General features: G+C 39.3%; 1 long non-coding RNA gene across 1 annotated transcript; it reads left to right on the top strand.

Moving 5' to 3' along the window:
* Nucleotides 1-1,211: 1,211 nt before the first annotated feature.
* Nucleotides 1,212-4,362, top strand: LOC134472584 (uncharacterized). The gene is made up of 3 exons (XR_010042473.1): nt 1,212-1,309; nt 2,630-2,696; nt 3,590-4,362. It is a non-coding gene; the product is annotated as an uncharacterized LOC134472584 (long non-coding RNA).
* Nucleotides 4,363-5,337: the final 975 nt, after the last annotated feature.

Raw genomic sequence — 5,337 nt, 5'->3', positions numbered from 1 at the left:
ACACATGTTACAGAAAGCTAATTTCTGTCACATAAAAATAAATGATAGAACATTTTAGAAAACTGGGTAAAGAATAGGAGTAAGAAACTCAGCAGAAATACAGAGGATACATGTGGAATGTGAACTTCAAGACTAATTGAGAAGACATCACAGTATTTCAGTGGACAACAGAGAAATACTTTTAACTAACCTCTTACTAGTGATTAAAATACTCAATAGAGCAGGAAAAGAAATTAAATCCAATTTATCAATTATGTGTAAGGCCTTAGGAATAGTTTCCAAAATTGTAGGTCATATAAGAAAGTACCACTAGATGGCAGGATGTAAGATCAATATAAGAAATGACTCATAAAAGAGTCACTCACTGTAATACGCAGTCTACACACCCAACCTTCCAAAACAGCAACAATAATACGGAATCTATACACAGACAGAACCAGAAATCTACGTAAACATGGTGAAAAATTATACAAGATACATTAAATATTTTAAAATGAAAAATATCCTATATTCATGGATACTTAAAGTATCAATTCTTACTTCAATCCTAATTCTCTAGATTTTTTTCCATGGAACTTAGAAAATTGATAGTATAATTAGTAAGACTTCTTATTAAGCTGAATTTAGCAAATGATGAAAGAGGACACTGGTTCTGTCAAATTCAAAATCTCTTATAATCTAAAATTTTTAAAAATGAATTAAAAGTGGCATATTCAAAGTTGAAAGATGTCTATGGCAGGTCATTTGGAAGAATAACTCAAATATATTGAATATATAAAAGGAAAAGCATTGAAAATATTGGCAGGATGCAAAAATATGAACTTAAGAATTTGTTTTGTATATTGAAAAATGCTTTGACAAAAATATTCTAACAATTAAAAGTCAACTTTCATATGGAAAATGAGTTTTGAATTTAACCACACACAAAAAAACTAACAGAAATACACAAAAAGAAAAAGGGAGAGGGAGAGAATGGGAGGAGAGAGAGAGAGAGAGAGAGAGAGAGAGAGAGAGAGAGAGAGAGGCACGAATCTATATTTTGGATCTCTCTAATAAATAGGAAACACATTCAATTAGGACAAAACAATTCTATGGAAACTTGTGCAGGTGGAAATTTGATGAAGTCAACACTTTTGATGTGTGTTCCTTTCAAGTACACAAAAGTCACATTGTCATAAAATGTACAAGTACACATTTACCTTTTATATGCAGTAACCCAGTGGAGGAAAACAAAACAAACAACCAAAGTATGGAAACTGGATTTCCGTCACGGAGACCACAGGCAGTTCCTGAAGTTCATGCACACAAGGTAATTATAAGCTAATTCCCCAAATGGCCAAATTGCCAAGTTTCCCCCCAAACTAATACAAACTCACCAAATACCAAATTTCAACTCTTAAACATGTTTATAGGAATCCTGTAAGGTAAGCCGCTTGGAACCTTCCAAGCTGTGTTTTGCCTCCTATTAAGGAAGCCCCAGCTGTGGTTCTGCAATTCGCAGCTGCCGCAGAGGCATCAGAACTCAGAGAAGGGCACCGGCCCTGCTCCCAGCAAGGATGCCAGTCAACCAGGCCGGGATGCTCCGTGCACAGCAGGTGTGGGCTTCGCAGAGTGGGAACCGGGTCTGAATTCACCTTTACACTGAGCTACAGCCCCGCCCCCTTGAATTCCTAATTTTATACCCGCATCTTGTTAAGTCACTAAGTTGCCTGGGCGCCGTTCCAAGTCTCAGAGTGCTGGGATGCCAGGCCTGTGCCACCCTGCCTGGCTGGATCTCCCCCTACTTTAAAAAAATGGCATATTTTACTTTCTAAACAAATTGACTTAAATTTGCAATAACCTGCAAAAGCTGGCAGAACTATTTCACTGTTTAAAACTTTTGTGAGTTCTATACACAGTTGGTTTTTCACCTTATTTCATGCTATATTGACAAATTATTATTGAACAAAAAATTAACTTCAACTTAAAATCGCGTACATTGCTATAATTTTTCCAGAAGTAAGGGTAAAGCAATCTCACTTCTGGGTATATGTCAAAAGAATTTAAATCCATATCCCAATGTGTGTTCCACATTTAATGCAGTATTCTTTACAGTAGCCAAGATAACACCCAAGCCAAGATGGATGAATTTTAAAAGTGCCTCATATGTACATGACGGTATACTACTCAGCCTTTAAAAAGACAAGAATTCTATTATTTCACCAACAGAAAGCTGTAAAAGAACATATTGCAAATTGTAATGCATCAGAGTAAACATTTGGTACAATACCTTTTAATAGGTTCATTTTGGCTGAACTGGCTGAATAAATTGTGCCATATGTATATGCGATAATGCTTTATAGTGTAAACTAATGAGGTAGAACACACTCTATGATACATAAACCTATCATATTGAATGATACTGTTATGGTTTGTGTCTTGATGTCCCCCCAAAACCTCATGCAGTCATGAGAGCAGGCTTTTAAAACATGTAACTGATTCATGGTCCAATGCTGGGATTATGGGTGTGGGTGCTATAGTCACCCTAGGGTGGGTGTGGTTACACACAATGTAAGGGACAGAAAGGGTCCTCTCTGCACGCCCCTCCCTTTTTGATATTGTTGCTTTTGTTGTCTTCTGCCACCTCCAGGTGTCGCCCTGTGCTATGCCATCCTGCCTTGGTGCCAGCTGCTTAGGGACTGAAGCCTCCACAAGCTGTGAGCTAAAAAGCCTTTCCTTCCTTAACTTTGGGTATTGGGTATTTTGTCTCAGCAACAAAGAGAAAAGTAATCAAGACAGATATTGAGTAAACAAAACAATACATTTCTGCAGGTAAAAAACTGAAATTACGCTTTCAAATAGTAATAGGGGAGCCCCTAAGGAAGGAGATGTTAGTGTCGAATCTGATAGCAAAATTTGATAATGTTATTCAGATAATTAGCTATCAAATTTACATGCTTGTGCAATGAGGAATTTAATTTGCGCCTTGCCCTCCTCTTGGTGTTGGGTGACCCTCCCCCATCACATGGCTGCTCAGGCCCCAAACACTCTGAATTGAGGTGCTTGGATTTATGGACCTGTTGCCAACTGCTGGCCACTCACAGTTAAAACCTTAAGTGCTGGGGCCCCGGCTGTGTAAGGTTTCTATTACTGCCCACCGTGCTCTCTGGCTGTGCTGAAAAAGCTCATATTCACAGCCTCTGAAGCAACACCGAGACTGCAGCTGTGGACATTTGGTTCTCATTCCTGTTCCAGAACAATAAGCGCCAACCTAGGGGGTGAGACAGCTCTCCCAATCAGCGAGATTTACAGCCTAGAATGTCTCTGTTCTGTTTCTCAAGGTCTGGCTCACTTTCATGGGCTTTTTCTCCACTTCCTGTGCTTCCCCTCCCCTGCCAAGTTGTTCAGGATTCAATAAATAAGGACAGTCCAGAGAAGTCTTCTTTTCCGCTCCAACACAGTCCTGGCCTTCCTGGACTCCACATCACATTGTGCTCTTTTATTTAAGCCTTTGCCTTACATAGGAGATCGGGAGCCTGGCCTAGCCCCTGCATTCACAGAAACAGGAGAACAGTATCTGTAAATTGGGGTTTAATTTTTTTTTTCACAGAGGACTGTCATATATCATCTTCTGTCTGTCCCCATGAACAAGCAAGGCTTTGGCCTCCCGGAGAGGTGGGAGCTCAGAAGAGTTGTGGAGAGGAGGCGACCAGCATCCCTTGGATTTTGTGCAGTACCAAATCCTGTAATTAACTGAAGAATTACAACATTTTCCAGGGCGTCTTCTGTCATGCTCCTGTCCCTCAGACTTCTCTGCCCCAACCCCACACCCTCCATGTAAAGGGGACACCTGCAGTGACCACAGTGGTGTTTGTAAGACAGAAGCAGAGTGCTGGGGTGCATCAAGGAAGCGTGACAGGGAAGCCTGCTCCAAGCAGGTTCTCCAATCCGTGTCATCTTGAGCTAAGGAAATTTTGAATTAAGATACTGAAGACTTGACTTAAATCAATTTAGGACTTTTCTCGATCTAAAAATGTAAACATTATTATTATGCTTGGAAGTCACCATAATCCTGAGGGGCTTAGATATTTCACATGGGAGTTGGGAAGTTGAGTAAATAAGAGAAGAAAAACAAGGAGAAACAGGACTATTGATTGACCATGCAGTGTGTAGCTTATTTGATGTGCTGTCTCTCACACACACACTCACGCGTGTGCCCACACACATACGCACACACGCATGCACCATAGACCCCCAGTTTTCTGAAGGCTAAATTTGAAGCTCAGGTATAAAATATTTTTCCATTTTACTGTATAGAAGTAATTGTCTTAAAGTTGGTTTAAATGTATGTGCTGCATTAAATCACAATAAAGCTTTATCTATTTGCATACAGCTGTTGCTATTCATGGCATGAAAACACAGGCTTTGTTTACATGGTGGAGCAGAGAAACCTACATGAAGTGAGATATGCGAAAGGTCAATCATTCAGCTTAATCAGGAACTGAATAATTCGGTTTCTTCAAAAACTTGTAGCAGTCCTAATGTCTGCATTCTGCTGAAATTAAGACCAAATGCTAACCCTCAGCCCTAGTTGGTCATTACCATGGTGATGGCCAGTGCCACGGGAAGATTATACCTCATCGTTCTCTTGCTTAGTAACTGGTCAGGGCTATCTCTAGTTTGGTTTGTTGTTTGTTTTTTAGTTAAAGCCCTTTTTTTAAAAAAAAAAAAAAAAAACTAAACAGAAAAAGGGATAAAAACGATATAGAATTTCAACAAATAGTAGGAAATTAACATCAGCAAACACTTAGAAGTAGCTGTTCGAGTTACAAATCTAGGCATAAAACGTGAACACACAATGACAGCACAAACTTCCTTTCGATGAACTAACAAGATTAGCAGTGTAGCTGTCTATCTTGTATACACATGCATGCATATACTTACATATCTGTAACTACACACATATAATCTTTCCTCCTCCTCTCCTGTCCCCTACTCCTGTGTTCTTTCCTTCTGAGCACTTTCTTTTCCTTTCATTATCACTGTATCTATTGTACATTTTGGATCTTATTATCCTTTCAGTTTTTTAAGGCTACTAAGTCTTATATTTGGGGAAATGTTTTATATTCCCTGGTAATAGTGATGTGGATATGAGGAGAGAGATACATTTCCCACCACTGAAAAGACAGTAATCTGATTAACTTTTTAAAAGTATCCTTACACAAAATAACCTCAGCAGTCTGAAGAACTTGAGACCAAATTCCGGATGGAAACTACATGTATGCTGCACACTGTGTGTGTGTGTGTGTGTGTGTGTGTGTGTGTGTGTGTGTGTGTGTTACACTACCTTCATCTGAC

Source organism: Cavia porcellus, unplaced genomic scaffold (genome assembly GCF_034190915.1).
Source record: "Cavia porcellus strain 051 isolate PalLab524CR breed Dunkin Hartley unplaced genomic scaffold, mCavPor4.1 scaffold_2, whole genome shotgun sequence".
Classification (NCBI taxonomy): domain Eukaryota; kingdom Metazoa; phylum Chordata; class Mammalia; order Rodentia; family Caviidae; genus Cavia; species Cavia porcellus.
The sequence above is the reverse complement of the archived record's forward strand: the minus strand, read 5'-3'. Positions and strand labels throughout refer to the sequence as shown.